At 39.6% G+C, this 21892-nt stretch overlaps 1 protein-coding gene across 3 annotated transcripts in view; it reads left to right on the top strand.

The window, feature by feature from the left end:
• Nucleotides 1-21892, top strand: part of KANK1 (KN motif and ankyrin repeat domains 1) — a 215114-nt gene that overhangs the window by 50938 nt on the left and 142284 nt on the right. The window contains exon 1 of one of the 3 annotated variants that reach the window (XM_070794605.1): nucleotides 13383-15018. The exons of the other annotated variants lie outside the window; for them this stretch is intronic. The gene's annotated coding sequence lies outside the window, so the exon portion shown is untranslated. Of the gene's footprint in view, nucleotides 1-13382; nucleotides 15019-21892 lie in introns of those variants that run through there. 3 annotated transcript variants of the gene reach the window in all.

The following is a 21892-nucleotide window of genomic DNA, read 5'->3' as shown; positions in this document are numbered from 1 at the left end:
TGAAAAGGAGAGCAAAGTTAATTTTCAGCCTGAGGGAGCAGAGTTAGAACTTTTGAATAGGCACAGAAGATGATTCCTTTCTTTGTCAGTTAAATCAAGATTTTTTTCTGTGTATACATAGGTAAGATGGGGATTATACTATTCAGTAAATGCCTTTTCACCGGATATAGCGTGTGTATCGTTTCATGTTATATATCTGTATTATATTTCTAATAGGAGCATAGCATTCCATTATATGAATACACTCCTGTATTATTGAAATCATCCCTTACTGATAGTCATTTTGATTCTTTCCAGTTTTTTAATATCATAAATAACGACACTGCAGTGAACATCTTTGGGATAGTCTCCTCACTGTGTGCTTGTCAGGTTAATTCTTTAGGACAAATTCTCAGAAATGGAATAATTGGGTCTGAGTTAGTCGTTTTATATTTTTACGGCTTTGGATACTTATTGCCAAATTGTCTTACCAGTAGAACTGGACATACTAAAGAATTTGGACTGCCCTCCTCCACCCCAAATCAAAGATATTGTAGAAGGGATTTTGGCAGTAGGTTGTATGTTGGACCATGATCTGCAACCCTTGAAAAATACCATGAAAGTTTTTACATATCACCAGATGATTATTTTATCTAGAGATGTGATTTTTTAGTCTTATCATGTCAGTTATACTGTTGTAGCAAACTCATTGTTAAGAATCTATAAGGAAAATATTGTGGAAGATTTCTGCAATCAAATAGGATTGTAGAGAAAATAAAAAAGTAAAGGCGATTCTTTGGGCAGAAGGAAAATGATCACAGAAGGAAGCAGAAAGTTGCAGGAAAATAAGTGGATAAAGTTTAAAATAAATATGTGGATAAAGTTAAATACGTGAATAAAGTTAAAAGAATACTGACTTGATAATTCAAAACTAAAATTTAAAATATATTGTGGAAAAAAAAATATATATATGTATGTATGTATGTATATGTATATGGCTTCCTGGGTAGCTCAGCTGGTGAAGAATCTGCCTGCAATGCAGGAGACCCTAGTTCGATTCCTGGGTGGGGAAGATCCCCTGGAGAAGGGATAAGCTACCCACTCCAGTATTCTTGGGCTTCCCTGATGGCTCAGATGGTAAAGAATCTGCCTGCAATGTGGGAGACCTGGGTTCGATCCCTGGGTTGGGAAGATCCCCTGGAAGAGGGCATGGCAACCCACTCAAGTATTCTTGCCTGGAGAATCCCCATGGACAAGAGGACCCTGGTGGGCTACAGTCCAAGGGGTCACCAAGAGTCAGACATGACTGATCTAGTAAGCACATACACACATATGTGTGTGTATATATGCATACATATACATATCCATACACATACACGTGCATACATACAGGCGTATCTCAGACATATTGCAGGTTCAGTTTCAGACCACCACAGTAAAGCAAATATTACAATAAAACAAATCACGCACACATACACACACATACACACACACAAGATTGTAGGAATCAGTCAGTGAATGGAGCTGTGTATCAGGCTGCAACTCAGCCCTGAGGCTCCATGACTGTGACTTCTGGCAAATTAATGTTTTTTTATAACTTAGAAAAGTCAGCCTTCAGAATGGGAGAAAATAATAGCAAATGAAGCAACTGACAAACAACTAACTAATCTCAAAAATATACAAGCAACTCCAGCAGCTCAATTCCAGAAAAATAAACAACCCAATCAAAAAATGGGCCAAAGAACTAAATAGACATTTCTCCAAAGAAGACATACAGATGGCTAACAAACACATGAAAAGATGCTCAACATCACTCATTATCAGAGAAATGCAAATCAAAACCACAATGAGGTACCATTTCACGCCAGTCAGAATGGCTGCGATCCAAAAGTCTATAAGCAATAAATGCTGGAGAGGGTGTGGAGAAAAGGGAACCCTCTTACACTGTTGGTGGGAATGCAAACTAGTATAGCCACTATGGAGAACAGTGTGGAGATTCCTTAAAAAACTGGAAATAGAACTGCCTTATGATCCAGCAATCCCACTGCTGGGCATACACACTGAGGAAACCAGAAGGGAAAGAGACACGTGTACCCCAATGTTCATCACAGCACTGTTTATAATAGCCAGGACATGGAAGCAACCTAGATGTCCATCAGCAGATGAATGGATAAGAAATCGGTGGTACATATACACAATGTAGTATTACTCAGCCATTAAAAAGAATACATTTGAATCAGTTCTAATGAGGTGGATGAAACTGGAGCCTATTATACAGAGTGAAGTAAGCCAGAAAGAAAAACACCAATACAGTATACTAACGCATATATATATATGGAATTTAGAAAGATGGTAATGACAACCCTGTATGCAAGACAGCAAAAGAGACACAGATATATAGAACAGTCTTTTGGACTCTTTGGTGGGGGGATGATTTGGGAGAATGGCATTGAAACATGTATAGTATCATATAAGAAACGAATCGCCAGTCCAGGTTCCATGAAGGATACAGGAGGCTTGGGGCTGGTGCACTGAGATGACCCAAAGGGATGATATGGGGAGGGAGGTGGGAGGGGGGTTCAGGATGGGGAACACGTGTATATCCATGGCAGATGCATGTTGATGTATGGCAAAACCAATACAATATTGTAAAGTAAAAAAATAATAATAATAATTAAAAAATTAAAAAAAAAGAAAAGTCAGGCTTTCCCAAATGAAATGAACTACGTTTTCTACACACTACCAGAGCTAGTAATTTCTGCTTCTTGAAAGGATGGAAACAGGCAAAAAGCTGCTATAGATTACATTCCTAATAATGATCTAGCACATGTTTGATTCTCATCACCCACAACCCAACTCCAGTGATATGAGGTGGTGTTTTGATATCATTAGAGCAGTGGATTCCAGCTGCACTGCTGGGGGTAAGCCACTTGGACTCCTAAGCCTTAGTTTCTTAACCTGTAAAATGTGATGAGTAATTATCAATTATCAATTCTTCTCAAAGAGTTATCATGAAGATTGCATGAGATGATACATAGGATAGTACTTTAAAATGTTACACAAATATTAGCTGTCACTATCAGCTAGTAGAATTTTCAACCTAAATCTTTCTAATGGTTGAAGGAGTGAATAAGCTTCGTCAAGAAAGAAATGGGGTCTGATTTTGCTTAATAGACTTCCCTGGTGGCTCAGATGGTAAAGCCTCTGTCTACAATGTGGGAGTCCTGGGTTTGATCCCTGGGTTGGGAAGATCCCCTGGCGAAGGAAATGGCAACCCACTTCAGTACTCTTGTCTGGAAAATCCCATGGACAAAGGAGCCTGGTAGACTACAGTCCATGGGGTTGCAAAGAGTCGGACAGAACTGAATTTCAACTTTTTAATGTTTGACTCATAATTGCAACTCACTAAATAATTATTGAATGAATGCAAGACAATTATTGTGGAATATAGGCTGAACTGACATAGACAAACATTTTTTTTTCCTTGAAAAGATGTACTTCCCATCTTTGTGGAAAAAGTATTATTGTTCATATCTTACAAATTGGGAAACAGATGCATTGATTCTCAGATCATTCTGACAGCCAGATACTATAACTTCAGATAATATCTCATCACATGTAGAAGGAATTACAACAAGTACTTTTTTTGGTTGTTTAAGAGAAAATGCAAAACAAGTCTGAATAGCTTAGCTCTGTCATATAAAACTGTTTAAAGCAAACTGATGAAATATTTTGTCAGACTTTATATACTGATCATTAATAGAAACTAATTTTGTTTATTTTATATAAAACTTTTACTAAAGTCTCTGTTGCTCAGAAACTAATTATGTTATCCACACCCCTAATATGGCAACTTTGTCTATGTTTCTATTCTTTGTGCATTGTGTTCAGTCTCAAACTGTGAATATTCCATTAACTGAGAGCTCTGAATAGCTATTGTGTAACTGGAGTGATATTCTGTCTGTGTCAGTTCCATGCATTGTGTTTGAGAATAAATGTGCTGTTTTATTTCTGATGGGACTTCTCTCATTGCCACTAATAATAAGGTATTGAAACGTGTGAGTAAACCTCGTAAGTACCTTGTGCATTGTTGAAACATATAATCTGTCATTTTAGAATTGCTTGAGTATACATATATTTCTGTATTTCCAAATAGGAAGTAGAATCACCACCAGTGTCTATCCTTTGGGCTTTAGGTGAGAAGTGTCAGTGAAACTGAATCCAGAATTATCTGTTTGTCTATGCTTTGTTTGGCAGAGGTTCCCTCCACCCTCACTACTTTTTTTCCTATCAGAATCTCAGATTAGTCTGTGGTTCAGAAATGTTGAGGGTCTCTGACCCAACAAATTCAGTTCAATCCTGGTAGCTTGTTTGATCACTAGAAAGTGGTGTAAATACCCGACTGGTATGGGGTACTCATAGGTGATGAGCAAGTGGGAGACAGAGTCACTTGGCACAAATGTGGTTGCTCAGGCAGCAAGGCATACTGGCCTCACCCTTACACAATTATGCCTGTGGGCCTAAAAGAAACACTAAAATATGACATCCTCTGTTTTCCCTTTGCAAGTCCACTCCTATATCCTTTTGAAGACCACTAGGCTTACTAGGCCAAACAGGAGATATCAAGAGTGAACATTGACATTTTAGGAATCAGTGAACTAAAATGGACTGGAAGGGGGAAATTTAATTCAGATGACCGTTTTATCTACTACTGTGGGCAAGAATCCCTTAGAAGAAATGGAGTACCCCTCATAGTCAACACGAGAGTCTGAATGCAGTGCATTCAGATTGGGTGCAATCTCAAAAATGACAGAATGATCTTGGTTCATTTCCCAGGCAAACCATTCAGTATCACAGTAATCCAAGTCTATTCCCCAACCACTAATACCAAAGAAGCTGAAGTTGAATGGTTCTATGAAGACCTACAAGACCTTCTAGAAAAGAAAGTGAAAGTTAAGTCGCTCAGTCATGTCCAACTCTTTGTGACCCCATGAACTGTAGCCTACCAGGCTCCTCCGTCCATGGGATTTTCCAGGCAAGAGTACTGGAGTGGGTTGCCATTTCCTTCTCCAGAGGATCTTCCCAACTCAGGGATTGAACCCTGGTCTCCCACATTGCAGGCAGATGCTTTAGCCTCTGAGCTACCAGGGAAGCCCTACAAGACCTTCTAAAATTAACACCAAAAAGAGATGTCATTTTCATCATAGGAGACTGGAATGCAAAAATAGGAAGTCAAGAGATACCTGGAATAACAGGCAAGTTTGGTCTTGGAGTACAAAATGAAGCAGGACAAAGGCTAAGAGTTTAGCCAATAGAATGCACTGGTCATAGAACACACCCTCTTCCAACAGCACAAGAGACGACTCTACACATGGACATCACCCGATAATCAATGTCAGATTGATTATATATTTGCAGCCAAAGATGGAGGAGCTCTATACAGTCAACAAAAACAAGATTGGGAGCTGACTGTGGCTCAGATCATGAACTCCATATTGCTAAATTCAGACTTAAATTGAAAAAAGTAGGGAAAACCACTAGACAATTCAGACATAACCTAAATCAAATCCCTTATGATTAAACAGTGGAAGTGACAAATAGATTCAAGGGATTAGAACTGATAGAGTGCCTGAAGAACTATGGACAGAGGTTCATAACATTGTGCAGGAGGTGGTGATCAGAACCACCCCTAAGAAAAAGATATGCAAAAAGGCAACATGGTTGTCTGAGGAGGCCTTACAAATAGCTGAGAAAAGAAGAGAAACAAAAGTCAAAGGAGAAAAGGAAAGATATATCCATCTGAATGCATAGTTCCAAAGAATAGCAAGGAGAGAAAAGAAAGCCTTTCTAAGTGAACAATGCAAAAAAAAAAAAAAAGAGGAAAAACAATAGAATTGGAAAGAGTAGAGATCTCTTCAAGAAAATTAGAGATACCAAGGGAACATTTTATGTAAAGATTGGCACATAAATTAGGGCAGAAAGGGTAAGGGCCTAAACAAAGCAGAAGATATTAAGAAGAGGTGGCAAGAATACACAGAAGAACTATGCATAAAAGATCTTAATGGTCCAGATAACCACGATGGTGTGATTCCTCACCTAGAGCCAGACATCCTGGAGTGCAAAGTCAAGTTGGCCTTAGGAAGCATCACTACGAATAAAGCTAGTGGAGGTGATGGAATGCCAACTGAACTATTTCAGATTCTAAAAGATGATGCTGTGAAAGTGCTTCACTCAATATGCCAGCAAATTTGGAAAACTCAGCAGTGTCCACAGGGCTGGAAAAGGTCAGTTTTCATTCCAATCCCAAAGAAAGGCAATGCCAAAGAATGTTCAAACTACCACACAGTTGCACTCATCTCACACACTAGCAAAGTAATGCTCAAAATTCTCCAAGCCAGGCTTCAACAGTATGTGAACTGAGAGCCTCCAGATGTTCAAGCTGGATTTAGAAAAGGCAGAGGAACCAGACATCAAGTTGCCAACATCTGCTGAATCATAAAAAAGCAAGAGAATTCCAGAAAAACATCTGCTTCATTGACTATGCTAAAGCCTTTGACTGTGTGGATCACAATAAACTTTGGGAAATTCTTAAAGAGATGGGAATGCCAGACCACCTTACCTGCCTCCTGAGAAACCTGTATGCAGTCAAGAAGCAACAGTCAGAACCGGACATGGAATAACAGATTGGTTCAAAATTGGGAAAGGAGTATGTCAAGGATGTATATTGTCAAGCTGCTTATTTAACTTATATGCAGAGCACATCATGAGAAACGCTGGGCTGGAAGAAGCACAAGCTAGAATCAAAATTGCTGGGAGAAATATCAATAACCTCAGATGACACCACCCTTATGGGAGAAAGCGAAGAGGAACTAAAGAGCCTCTTGATGGGGGTGAAAGAGGAAAGTGAAAAAGCTGGCTTAAAACTCAGCATTCGAAAAATGAAGATCATGGCACCTGGTCCCATCACTTCATGGCAAATAGAGGAGGAAACAATGCAAACAGTGACAGACTTTATTTTGAGGGGCTCCAAAATCACTGTAGCCATGAAGTTAAAAAGACTTGCTCCTTGAAAGAAAATCTATGACAAACCTAGACAGCATATTAAAAAGCAGAGATACTACTTTGCCAACAAAGGTCTGTCTCGTCAAAGCTATGGTTTTTCCAGTAGTCAAGTATGGATGTGAGAGCTGGACCATAAGGAAGGCTGACTGCCAAAGGATTGCTGCTTTTGAACTGTGGTGTTAGGAAAGACTCTTTAGAGTCCCTTGGACTACAAGGAAATCAAAGCAGTCAGTCCTAAAGAAAATCAATCCTGAGTGTTCATTGGAAGGTCTGATGCTGAAGCTGAAGCTCCAGTACTTTGGCCACCTGATACAAAGAGCCAATTCATTAGAAAAGTCCCTGATGCTGGGAAAGATTGAAGGAAGGAGTAGAAGGGAACAACAGAGGATGAAATGGTTGGATGGCATCATCAATTCAATGGACATGAGTTTGAGCAAGCTCCGGTAGATGGTGAAGGACAGGGAATCATGGAGTGCTGCAGTCCATGAGGTCACAAAGAGTTGGACACAATTGAATGACTAAACAAAGGCTTATTAGTCAAAGTTTTGTAACTTAAGTAAACCAAAGAGCTGGAGACCATTTAGTCCTATAAAGTTCTCCCCCCGCCAACCCCCACCCCCACCCCTCGCATCCATCTAGTTTTCCTGTCTAGTTACTAGTGGGGAGAAAATGGTAGCAGCTCTGTGTTTAAGAATTAACTTATTGTACTACTGGATTGGGAAAGAATGGTTTCATGATTACCTCCATTCAGCCTCATGCAGACAGGTTTAGGTTAAAAGTTTCTTCTACAGAACACAACTCGTTTCTTCTAAGTCGCTTCTGAGTAGGTTGGAATCAACAGGGAAATTTTTTGCAGCATTTCCTAGTTTGGAAGTAGCATATAAATGAAGCCATGGTTGGGAATGTTAAACCTATTTATACATCCATGAGAATGTTTTCTTTTGAAAAGTGGCATTCTGGGTCGCTTCCTTGGAGAACTTTAGGTCAGTGTTGCTCCGTTTTAAAGCCTATTTGCCACCTGGAGCAGTACATGAGCTTTTTGGAGCCAGACCTTATTTGAGTATGTTCCTGCAAATGTTTTTTAACTGACTAAGTAGTATTGAATTTAGAGTCAATTTTTTAAACTCCCTCAGAACTGTCTAGCGTAAACAAAATTTATAGTCTCCTAAAAAGAGAAGAGAGAATACTAACATTTGTTGAATACCTGAGTTCAGCAGTTTGCATTATCTGTTTCATTTCATCTTCATGGCCCCTATCAGATAACTATGATTGTTCCCACTTTAAACAAAGGTTAGAAGTTAAACAAAGATCAGTTTTGACTAAAGGCACAAACTGGTCAGGTGTGAGGTAGAAGGTGATCCTACATGTGGATCACTTACGTTTCTCTTAAGGAACTCTGTGCCCGGTATGGTGATAAGCATTTTAACATGCATTATCTTATTCATTCTCGCCACATTTAAGCATCAGAGGTTTTAAAAATCAGTCTCTTAAGGCTGTTTTTAGACCAAGGGCAAATGCTATTAAAATGTTGATGTATTTTCCTTCCAGTCAGTCCTTCCTTTGTATATATTTTTGTATAATCTCAACTTTATTCCCATTTTCATGTAACTTTATAGATGAAGGATGTTCTCATTTTAATGTTTTCATGGATATATTAAATTCTGAATAATAATTTAGGTTTCTGATGCTTTTCTGTTAAAATAGTGGGTCATTGAATGTATTTGTGCCTAAGCCTGTGGGTTATTTTATTTTTAAACATTTTCTTAGTGTGTATTATTAGATGCAAAATTGCAGGATCAGAAGTTAGAAATATTTATTTTTAAACTGTAACTGCTTGATACTTTTTGCCCAACCAGTTTCTTTAAAAAAGGGGACCATTGTCCACTTCATGGCAGAATGTGAATGCCTGTCTCCCTGTAGACCTAGCCCCTGGGGTTGGGACAGATGGTTCCAGTGCTTCTGTACCCAGCTGTAGTGCTCCACCCTGGATCCACTCCACTATGGGGTGTTGGGAGGCTGGTAGGGAGAGATCTCTTCTCAGTCTGCATTTGCAACTATTTGCCCTCTCTGCCAGGCCTCCTGCTGCCCCTCTATTATGTCAACTGCACTTTGAAAAGCATAACTTCATACTTCTGTATTGTTTATCATTATCTCACTTATATTCCATCAGTGTGTCATAGTACTTACCTTGTCTCTAATTGTACTCACTTCTGTGTAGACTTAAAAGAGATTTATCTCTGCATTTTTTTTTTCCCAGTCCAACATCATTTATTGCACAATCCTGTACAATCTTTTCCACTGACTTGTGATTCCCTTTAAAAAACACCTCCATCTTAGAACAGGCTCTGCTTCTGGCCTATTGTTTCATTGATTTGTCTGTTTTGCATGTGTAACTTTATAATATTTTCAAAAAGAATGAATGGATGAAGTCAGGCCTTAGCTAGGAGAGGGGCTTGATCTGGCTGGAAACAAGATCTGCTAGAGGGCTGTCTAAACTTGACAAGGAAAGAAACTGAGGCAATGAAGGACACATGAGTCCATACAACACAATAGGAAGATAGCAGACAGCAAAGATGCCATGCCTAAGGCAATGGGCGCTCAGGGGCCAGGATTTACAAAACAGGTCCTGGGGGCCGGGGAGGGTAGGTTGCTAGAAGCAAGCAAGATGTAGACAGGACTCCAGCAATGATCTTCACAGGAAAAAGGAGTTCTCTGAAGCCAACTATTAATTTACAGGAAAAATACCAGGGAATGTGTGTCTCATTGGCTGAGTAAGAGCTGAACCATGTCTTATTAAACACAAATAAGGCTGGTGATATTTTGATGGAATTAAGAACTTGGCACATGACGGGAAGAGCAACAGATGTCACGTACTTAGGTGTCAGTCAACTATTCGTTACAGCACCTCGAACCAGGGGCTCAGCCAGCCTTTAGTAACTGGGTAGGTGAGATGTGTGTAACAGGATTTGATAATATGGGTACTGCTGCTAAGTCACTTCAGTCATGTCCGACTCTTGTGCGACCCCATAGACGGCACCCCATCAGGCTCCCCCGTCCCTGGGATTTTCCAGGCAAGAACACTGGAGTGGGTTGCCATTTTCTTCTCCATTACCTCTGGATTTTTAAACAAGCTCTTGGATTTACTATTTCTGTTATTTTCTGTTTAATGCATTTATTCCTGAAGTATTTTGTTTTGTAACTTTTAACAAATGAGTTGAGTATTTTTCCTCATTTGGAGATGTAGTCCACTTATTTTGATTACTTAAGGCTTGTATTTCTCTCTCTGCTCACCTTGACCAGATCTCATAGGACTTAATCAGTAGAGTTCCTGTTTTTATTTATTCTATGCCTTTCCCACTCTAAGTCATTTTGTTATTTTCAAAACAGTCTCATATTAGGATTTATATTTGTTTGAAACAGTTATTTAGGAGAATAGTTTCTTTTTATTCATGTATTGAGTTTTTGTTTAAATGCTTGTTTTTTAATTCTGTGGTGGTTTTGTTGTAATCTGCTTGGAGTATGATCTGTCCTTGCTGCTTTGCAGAATGTGTTGAATTCTTCATATGTATACTTATAGATCTATAAATATATGTGTATATATATGGACATTTAGGAAAGCTGTATCTCTGTAGTGTTAGCTTAGACTTAATTTTAAACGTTTTTGCTGTATTTTTACCACCATGAAAATATGATGTCTTTAATATGCCCTGAATATGAAGCCTTGGGTGTTTTCCTATCATGGTTAACAGTTTGAGATAACTGAGTCTCCCAGTCTGGCTGCACTGTTTCCCAGCGGGCCCAGCTGGGTGTACAGCCTGTGATATGGAAAGAAATCAAGACTCAGGTCCCTAGAAACCTAATCTGTGACCTTGACTTTGTCCCTGAGATACTCTGACTAGAAAATTAAACTGACTGTTAGAGAAACTGTCGTCATCATAAAAGGCAGGACTAATTTGATAAAATCTGAACACATCCTGCTTCACACTATTTATTTTGGAAACTGAGCATTGGAGACTTACTTTCCGTTTTAAAACTATCTGCCTCCAATAACTTATACTAATTGTCATGTATACTAAGTATTTGAACATTTGTATTTTGAAAGTTTGAGGGATATATATATGTGAATTTAATAGTTATTTAAGACTCCCTATATTAATCACGAGACTTCATAAACATGTTTAATGTCTGCATAATAATTTAGCAATAATTAAAGTTTCTGACTTTTTACTGTTACAGTAGGGGAGCAGTGAATATATTTTTGCCTAAATCTGAGGAATTTTCTTGAATATTGTCCCCTTAGCATATATAAGTAGAAGCAAAATGAATGGGTCAGAAATTATTAATATGTGAGTGTGTATATATATATATATGTATAAATAAAATGACTGGAACCACTCTAAAGACACTTGATGCATTTTGCCAAATTGGCAAAATGGAAAAATTTACACTCCTGTTGTGGTGTGTGAGTGCCTGTCTGCATGTAGACCTAACCCAGATGTGTGGTTCTATATCCCTTCCACTCAGCTGTGGTGTTCCATCCATCCTGCACCAACTCTGCTGTGGGTATTTCGAGTAACAAGGTGGTGTCATATGTCTTCTCCACAAGAAAAGGCATTGTTACCAAGGCAAACAGCAACACCTGATACAGCTGTGTACATGCCAGAGCCAAAGAAAAGCTTCACTGGAGGGATTGTTGACAATTGCTAGAGGTTGTGGCAATGCAGAAGTTACCTAGTTTTCTTTTGGCAACAGGTGTTAATGGATTTATTGTAATGTTGGACCCCTCCTCAAATTAAAATTCTGAACACTGGGGAAATATAATAATAAAATAAAAAGCCTTAGCCAGGAATGCATTGCTTAAGATTTAGCAAATAAGATCACAAGTTAAAGAAAAGTAGGTTGCTTTAAAAAATTAATAAGGAAATAGCTATGCTTTGCTTTTAAATTAAAAAAAAAATATTACAGGAACACATTTTTAGCACAAAAACAATGACCAGGTTATGTGCTCTGGTTTCCAGGCACTTATATCCTTTAAATTTACACTTAGAGACTTAACACAATTCTGTTTTTTAAATTAATTTATTGTAATTGGAGGCTAATTACTTTAAAATATTGTGATGGTTTTTGCCATACATTGACATGAATTAGCCACTCAAACCTATGGCTAGATCAACCGAACAGAAAATTAGCAAGGAAACACAGCTTTAAATGATACAATGGACCAGTTAGACCTAATTGATATCTATAAGGCATTTCACCCCAAAACAATGGATTTCACCTTTTTCTCAAGTGCACACAGAACGTTCTCCAGGATAGCTCATATCCTGGGCAATAAATCTAGCCTTGGTAAATTTTTAAAAATTGAAATAATTTCAAGTATCTTTTCTGATCATGGTGTGGTAAGATTAGATGTCAACTACAGGAAAAAAAATATTGAAAATACAAATGTATGGAGGCTAAACAAAACGCTTCTGAATAACCAACAAATCATGGAAGGAATCAACAGGAAATAAAAATATGCTTAGAAACAAATGAAAATGAAAACACAACAACCCAAAACCTGTGGGATTCAGTAAAAGCTGTGCTAAGAGGGAGGTGCATAGCAATACAAGCCTACCTCAAGAAACAAGAGAAACATCAAATAAACAATCTAACTTTACACCTAAAGCAAGTAGAAAAAGAAGAAAGAACCCCAAAATTAGAAGGAAGGAAGGAAAGAAATAAAATCAGAGCAGAAATAAATGAAAAAGAAAAAAGGAGATTATAGCAAAAATCAACAAAACTAAATGCTTGTTCTTTGAGAAGATAAATAAAATAGACAAACCGTTAGCAAGGGAGAAGAATCAAATCAATAAAATTAGAAATGAAAATGGAGAAATCACAATTCCATTTTTTAATGGATGCTTAAATGCTATTGAAGCATAGTCTTAGCTGAGAAGCTTAGACACATAGAGATTAATTAAGTGCAACTAATTTTGTTTGAAAGTCAATGCAAAGAAATATGGAAAATTTCATAGGAAAATGCTTAAATAAGTATTTGGTAAAGATTCAGATTTTGTTCATCAGCTTCCTGTCTCATAAAATTAAGTCCTAAATTCACCAAGTGCTATTCCTCCCATTTTCTTTTTGGTTCTGTGTGCAAAAGAATTTGGGATTGTTGTAGTTGGGTATATGTGTCTGCTATTCCACCCAGGAAGTAGACATTTTCCTTTATTCATGTATTTCCATTTAAAACAGGTTGGAACTGGAAAGTCAATGTTTTCCTTCCATTTTCCGATATATACCTTTAGCTTGTAATGGTAAAAAAAAAAAAAAAAAAAAAAGTGATTAAAAACATTTATGCTTTTAAAAATTTTATTGAAGTATAGTTGATTTACAATGTTGTGTTGATTTCTGCTATATAGTAAAGTGACTGTTATCCATATACATTCTTTTCCATGATGGTTTATCACAAGGTATTGAATATATTAATAGTACCATGTGCTGCACAGTAGGAGCTTGTTGTTTATCCATATACTTTTTTAAAGAGCATATATGTCAAGCAGGAATTTTTTATATGCCAGTGCATTCTTTGCATCATTTTAAGTGATCAGACAACAGTGGCTATTTCTGGCAGAATGATACATCTTTCTGTCTTGAGAAAATTTCTGAAATATGATTTCCTTGGGCTGGAACAGGGTGATTTCTTGCTGAGCTAAAACAAACAGCAGATTTCTTCCTGAATTACTTTTTCATACTTTGCAGTCTTATCAAACATTGCCATAATATATGACCTAATACAGTAGAGATTAGGTTTAGCAGGAACCTAGCTTTACTTTTCAGGATGTTTGCAGAAAAATATTTGAGCTAATTTTAATTACTGGCTGGTTTGAAGATAGTCTGACTTTCAGGATTCATGATGCTGACGTGCTGCTGCTGTAATTGGTCAGTCTCTACATTTATCTAATAAATAGAAATTGGGATTTTTTTTTTCATGTCAGAAATAACAGAAGTCATTATCAGTGGGAAAAGAAAGGTAGTGAGGGTAGAAGGGATTACAGAAGTCAAAGGCATTGTTTTTTTAATTTTAGTTTATTATTTTTGATTACACTGGGTCTTGGTAGCCACACACAGGCCTTCTCTAGTTGCCGCGAGTGGGGGCTACTCTCTGGTTGTGGTGTGTGGACTTCTCACTGTGACTTCTCTTGTTGCAGAGCACAGGCCCCGTAGTTGTGGTTCATAGGCTTAGCTGCCCCACAGCATGTGGGATCTTCCCAGACCAGGGATTGAACCCGCTTCCCCTGCATTGGCAGGGATTCTCAGCCCCTGGACCACCGGGGAAGTAAAAAAGCATCATTTTGCTTTCATTTTTAAAGAAAATGTCAAAATAATTAACAGTGTTCTCTAACTCAGCCCTCACCCTTAAATTGATAGTTGTTTACTTTTACAAGTTCTGAATGAAAAGGTACCTCCTTGTAATCAGTGTGATGGATGGGAGAAAGTCCATCTTGTTACATTACAAGGTAATGGCAATATGTACACACTTAGACTATTAAACAGTCTAATATTAAAAAAATGTCAACTATTATGTTTATATTAAATTTTATCTGTTATATGTTTATAGGTTAATGTTGACTTTAGAGGAACAACACACTTCTTATTTTTATCAGTTCAGTTAGCTATAATTAGAGGCTCAGAGTAGAAAGCTAGGAGTTACTGATAGGGGTCAGACAGGGAGATTAATGGGGCTCTGCCCATCCACTTCTGCTCTGTGCTTCCAGGATGTTTGCCAAGGTAACCTAGGTCTGTCTTCATAGTGAAAGGAGTCATCTTATCCTACAGAAGAAGGAATCACTGATGCATCACTAGCAGCATCTCGCCCTGGCCCTGTGACTGCAAATATTTGAAAGGCCCACCGCAGACCCACTCCTCTCTTGGGAAAGAAGACAGGAGTTCTCTATCTGTAACATTCCATAAAAGCTAAGGAGCATAAGGAGGGTGAGTGGGCAGGGCACCAGCTGTCTGTGCTGAAATACCAGAGCCTGGGCTCTAGTAATTAATGAAGTTTGAGAACATTTCCTTGGCATACTCTACTGCCTGACCCAGTTGACTGGGTCACTCTGGGGAAATGGGCCTTGATTCCTGCTTTTTCTTCCCAAGATTGATGGCCTGCACTTATATGTTTCAACTTGAAACAGTGGACCACCAGGTTGAAATGAACACCTGTACCATCCTGTTCTCAATTGGAGGAAGCCTTTATATTTTTTAGTGCTTTATTGAACATATCCTCTCTTTTTAAAGCATGTATATATTTAAGAAATTTGAACCCTGTGGAACCTGATTGAGTGTTTCTTTTTTTCATAAGGAAGAATCAAAATGATCTTCTCAGAGTATTCTGAAGTTTGAGAAAGGCTTATATTTGCTAGGCTTTATCTTTTTTCAAGGATAAAGAGGTCTCCCATCTTTTCTGGTGATTGAGGGGTATCAGATACTTGTCTTAAATGTTACAAATGATTTCAGTTAAAACAGTCAAAAGTATTATTAAAAAAAAACAGTGGATACTTGGTAACATCCTTAAAATTATTCAGTAAAAACTTTCCATCAGATTTACAATATTATGGAGAGGGTAATCTCAATCTACATGCTGCTAAGTCACTTCAGTCGTGTCCGACTCTGTGTGACCCCATGAACGGCAGCCCACCAGGCTCCTTCGTCCCTGGGATTCTCCAGGCAAGAACACTGGAGTGGGTTGCCATTTCCTTCTCCAATGCATGAAAGTGAAAAGGGAAAGTAAAGTCGCTCTGTCGTGTCCGACTCTTAGCGACCCATGGACTGCAGCCCACCAGGCTCCTCCGTCCATGGGATTTTCCTGGCAAGAGTACTGGAGTGGGGTGCCATCGCCTTCTCCAATCTACATATGGAGACTTAAATCACAAGGTAGTACAGTACTTGCCTGAAATAAGTCACATGATGACATCATCCATATTCTCAGTCATTTGTGTAAGGAAAGACTTCTGTTTTATGTAAGCAAGGACTAAGTTTAACAAATGATTCTCATAGTGTGATCCTGAACCAGCATCGTTCACATCATCTGAGAGCTTGTTTTAGGGTTCACCCCAGACCTACTGAATTAATCTCAAGAGTGGGACTCCTGCATTTTGTGCTTTTTAAAGGCCGTCCTCATACTTGTGATGCACTCTGAACTTTGAGAACCACTGGCTTGATACAGTCTTTCCATAATTGTTTATGTAGTTTAAACACTTGGGGTTGCTGAGGTGATGCACCTCAGGTAGGAAGCAGTGGGGCAGCCTCCCTGGAGGCTCCAGAATAGATGACCTTGGCAGCCTTTCAGAACCTGTCTTTGCAAGGTGCAGAGAGGGTAGTAAGGAGGTGGAAGAGGAACAAATACCTGGGTTGCCTCTGCTATGCCATGCACTAAAGGGGCTTTCCACGAGATCTCCTACATTCAGTCCTTACCCCAGTCATGTGTGTGCCATTAGTACGTTCCTCCTACCTCATTGGTACTTATCTTTTAGTTGTAATCTCAGTCTCAGCTATTTGCTTTGGTTCTTTGATGATAGCTGAGAGTTGATAATCCCTTTCATTTGAGGAGCTGTGCATTGGCTCACAGAGCATGCCATTTGTGTTCAAGAAGTAGAAAGCTTCTTTCTGAACTTGGTGCTTCTTCCTGGGACAGCAGTTTTACTTCAGGCATGTTGGGAGGAGGGGAGGAAGGACTTTGTTTTTCTTATAAAGCATTATGTTCCCTTAACCTAAGGTAAGGAACTTGGTAAACAACTGTTGATACTGTGCATGATTGTGTCATCTCCTGAAGAGTTTGTGTCCCTGCCCAACAGACTTCGATTTGGTGAAGGCAGTTGTTCTCAAATTGTCACCTTTCCCAATCTCAGCAGCAGCAACCATCCTCCTGCCCCAGACCTACTGAATCAGAAACTCTGAAGGTGGGGCTAGCAACCTGTACTTTAATAATCCCCAAGTGATTGCTATTTATGCTAACATTTGAGAACTCCTGGTTTTGGGCAAGAGGAGTAGGTGTTTGGTTTTTTAAAATGGTACCTTCTGTTACAATTTTCTGGGGTAGTAAAGATGATTCACATTTGAAGTTTGGGGATAAGGGCACACTGAAGGTAATGTGGCATCCTTCAGAGCATCTAAGAGCAGACTGCTGATGACTGCCTGCTTACACACCCTTCCCTTGTGCAGAGTCCAGCAAGGGGGCCTTCCTGCCACCACATCCCCAGGTCACTCACAGATGTGTTCCCTTCCTTCACGGAAAACTGAAAGAAAGAGAGAGAAATACTGGATTGTATAGAGCTTTCCATCCTGGGGCTTATGGTTTAAAGGGCAAAATTGAGCCAGGTGGTTGTCCCATCAGAGAGGCGCTCGCTTTCTGATCTGATCATAAAAACCAACAAACAACAAAAGGCCATCACACTTTTGTTTTCTTTGCTTTAAGTGGAAATACTCTTCCTACTTCATAAATATAGATGCCAAGTAAGGAAGTTGCTTTGGATGACTGAATGATCCTTATTCCCTATGCATGTTTTTTTCTTTTTTTTGCTTTTGCCAAGCAATGGAGGGTAACAAAATTATGTATATTACCAATATAATTTACATGGATAGCAGTTAGATATTTCATTTCTGATTGATTAATCTTAAAAGAGCAAAGCTTTTTTCTTAAGCCCTCTACATACAGTATTTTTAAAACTTTATGCTACTGCTGCTGCTGCTAAGTCGCTTCAGTTGTGTCCGACTCTGTGCTACCCCAGAGACGGAAGCCCGTCCCTGGGATTCTCCAGGCAAGAACACTGGAGTGGGTTGCCATTTCCTTCTCCAATGCATGAAAGTGAAAAGTGAAAGTGAAGTTGCTCAGTCATGTCCGACCGACTCTTAGCGACCCCATGGACTGCAGCCTACCAGGCTCCTCCATCCATGGGATTTTCCAGGCAAGAGTACTGGAGTGGGGTGCCATTGCCTTCTCCCTTAAAACTTTATATATATATATATTTCATTTTTCCCCCAGATTGTATCACAGTTTGAATCATTGTTAATGTAAAAATACATGTATAAGCAGCTAGATTTATACATTGTCATAACATCGATGCAAGTTCTTAAGGAGAAATCAAGGATGACAATTGAAAATGATCATTGCCAAACAGAACTATTCTTTATCATTTCAAGAAGCTGTACTTAAGATGTTTATGGGAGAAATTATTCCAGACCCTACCAGTTCTCTGTCAGAAAACATAATATTCTGACAACTGTTTTCTCTCACCTATGTATATAATATTTAATTTTATTTGAAATGTTGACCCAAGCTATGCTAAAAATTTCATCTTTAAGATATCAAGCCTGTGCAAAGGGTGGACCCTGAGAGCAGAGCACACTCATAACTCTTAGAGTTTTACTGTTACATCTTGATTTAATAAAATGTCTGCTGCTGAAAATAGGAAAAATTGATCATATATAGGTTTGAATATGTATTTTTTTTAATGTATTCAAGTATTAAGCCTGCAACCCTGGAAAAATTCAGTGAGGCACAATGTGGCAGAGGGGAAACACTGAAATGGAGGGATGAGAGATCTAGTCAGTGGGGAGGTGTTTCTAGTTGAGGGCCTGGACTGTACTCTGCCGTCACTCCCCTCCACTCCCCACCCCACCCTGGGTCTACTTCCCTCTGGTCTGATTCAGTGCTCACCCAGCACACCCCATTGTCGGCTTAATAACCTGGTATCAGGGGAAGATTGGTATTCAGTTGGGAATCTTCGACTACAAGGAGTAAAACTGATTTAGGAAGCACTTTATCAGGATACAGAAGTACTCCAAAGAATCCAGGATCCTTAGAGACAAGCTGGAATCAAAAAACAGGAAAGCACAAGGAATTTCAAAGACTATGTTGGCTCTATTGCCCTCAGCTTTATCTTCACCTTTCTGCTACAGACCGGCTCTGTCTGTGGTGCTGTTCACAGATCCACCTGCCTCCAGAGCCTGGCTGGCAGCTCCTCAGCCCCCGTTTCCAAGCCCCAGAGGAGAACAGTTTGGCCCAGCCTGGGTCTGATGTCTTTAAGTGGTCCAATGATCCATGGCTGGTGACGTGTGTGTGCACTGGGAGACGACATGGGAGGCCCACCTCTGACCCTGTGGCTGGCTCAGAACATTCCACAGAAGGGAGTAGTTTGCATAGAGGGGACAAAAGCATTCCCCCACACACATACCATTAACATATTGCTGTGGGTTTATTCATTAACCCCGCTCTGGGGGAGTAATTATCTTTGGCTCCAAGGAAATCTGAATATTGAACCTAAAAAACCTTGGGCCAGACTCTGAATCAGGATCATGAATTGCAGCGAATTTTCCAAAGTGACTACACTCCATGAGGCCTCATGGCTATCAGCAGCAGATGCCTCTGGAGCCCCCTATCTCTGTTAGTGCAGACCCTTTAAACAGCAGGGGTGTTGAGCGAGGCCAGATGTTCTTGGTGGAATGCCTGCATAAAGCAAAAACCACACGAATCTCTAAAAGCATTCTTTATTCTGAATAACATTCTGATCCACTGGTGAAAGCCAACGAAGTTAAACTAATATTATCAGAAAAACATGTAGGTTACTAGATCTTAACCCTTCTTCCTCATATCCTCACTCAGTTGTTAATTTGAATTGGAAATCACTCTTAGTCCACATACTTAAGAGTGCAAGAAATAGTGCATTTTCCTGAATCCATTTAGTATTGACTGTAAGCTTCTGCTCCCTTAAGGTAGCAGGAAAGTAACCTTCATTAGACTTTTATCTCTTTCCTACACCACTCTCCCAGGGTTGTGCCAAGGTTCCAGATTCTTACTATAATTCATGGGGTCAGGAAAGCAGCCTGGGTCATCTATTGATACTGGTCCTCGCTGCTTCTTGGCCATGTTTGAGGCTGGGGAGAATGCTTTGTCACAGCTGGGAGACTAAGCTCAGTCAGTATCTGGTTAGGCTTTGGGGGCTCTGGCACATCTGAGGATGCTGCAAGGGAATAGGTATGATCTTCTGCTGATCTGAGTCCCACAGTCATTCTCCTCCAAGAATCTCCTCTTAATATGAAGGAAGATGGTGGTGGTGGTGGTGTTTCTCTCTTCTCAAACCCTTTTTTCCTTAAGGAAGCCCAACCACAGCCTTCCTGAAGCGGGAAAGCCAGAGCCCCCTCCTCATGTGAATGAGGAGAGATCGGAGAGAAAAACATTGAGGACGCCTCATGCCCTAGAGGCAATAACTATCCAGGTGCTGGCTGCGGAAGGCAGGTGGTGGCTCTGCCTCCTCTGCAGTCACTCAGGAGAGTCACCTGTGGGCATAGCCCCACTCTCCTCATGCTTGCTAACGTATGGGTGCTGTACCTGCCCCTAAATGGCAGGAGTTGTAGGCATTTGTTGTTGCTTGAATGTTTCCAAAACCATATTTTGTAAACCTGTGTATTCTAGAGGTGTGCGCGTGTGTGTGGTCAGTTCCATCCAACTCTTTGTGACCCCATGGACTGTAGCCTGCCAGGCTCCTTTGTCCATGAAATTTTCCAGGCAAAAATACTGGAGTGGGTTGCCATTTCCTTCTCTAGGGGATCACCCTGACCCAGGGATTGAACCCGTGTCTCTTGTGTCTTCTGTGTTGGCAGGCAGATTCTTTACCACTGCACCACCTGGGAAGCCCAGTGCCAAGTAGCTTCAGTCCTGTCCAACTCTGTGTGACCCTATGGATTGTAGCCTGCCAGACTTCTCTGTCCACAGGGTCCTCCAGGCAGGAGCCCTGGAGTAGGTGGCCATGCCCTCCTTCAGGGCATCTTCCCAACCCAGGGGTTGAAACTGAGTCTCTTGTCTTGCATTGGCAGGCAGATTCTCTACCACTAGTGCCACCTGGGAAGGCCAGAATAGCCTTCAAATTAGTAAGCATTTCTATAAATCTTTAGTGAGTTTATAAAAGGGTGGGGGAAAGATTCCCTTTTCTGGCAGTGGATAATTTAGTTCTGTTAATATTCCTTCAGAGAAACTTGTCTCCCTGGCTCACATATATGTACTTTTGCCCTCAGAGTTCTCAGTGACTAGACTAATTGTGAGTGCATCCAGTTTCAGTGATCATATGCTTTCCTTTTGCCATTATTTTAGACACTGCTTTGGCCACAGCACAACTAATGCATTAAAAAATAAAAAATATTTTGGAAGGATATACTTAAGATTAAATCAAGGGGAATGCCATAGAAAATGGCAAAGCTTGCACAAAGCATTAATAAAAAATGTGTGGTCTTGAGCAATCAGCATATTACATAGAATCTGTGAATGCCTCCTCATCTAGAATTTCAGTACAAGCTGTCCCTAAAATATTTATACAGCACAGTGCTGCTTCCACGCTGACAAAAGCATAGGTTCAGGTGTGTGCTGTCACTGCAGACATCACTAGCGTATAAGCAACTGAAGCACCTTTAAGAGCCTTTGGAATGTTAGAAAGTAAAGTGTGTGTCATGGGGTTCAGTTGGTAGTAACTAAAGAAGTGGCCTTAGTTCCTAAACAGAATTGTTTATTTGGTTGCCAGAATAGCACTTATTAGTAAAGACACATCATAGAGGAAGGAGAAGAGAGGTTACTAATGTGAAATTTAAAAGAATAGATGCTGCAGAAATTAGTAACCTGGTTTACTGTTGGTATAGGGGCCGGAGTAGTTCCTGAGATGACTTTTAAGAAATGTTATTAAAAATACAGCTGAGAATAATTCTGTTATCAACGTTTTTTTTTTTTAGCATCAGTGCAAAGCTCGTTTGTTAAATAAATATCTGATTATAACTTTACTAACTATACATGCTTAATTCAGCTCATCTGTAAGAGAGGAATGAT

This window comes from Bos indicus, chromosome 8, assembly GCF_029378745.1.
Source record: "Bos indicus isolate NIAB-ARS_2022 breed Sahiwal x Tharparkar chromosome 8, NIAB-ARS_B.indTharparkar_mat_pri_1.0, whole genome shotgun sequence".
Classification (NCBI taxonomy): Eukaryota; Metazoa; Chordata; class Mammalia; order Artiodactyla; family Bovidae; genus Bos; species Bos indicus.
Note: the sequence above shows the minus strand (reverse complement) of the source record. Positions and strands in the feature narration are given on the sequence as shown.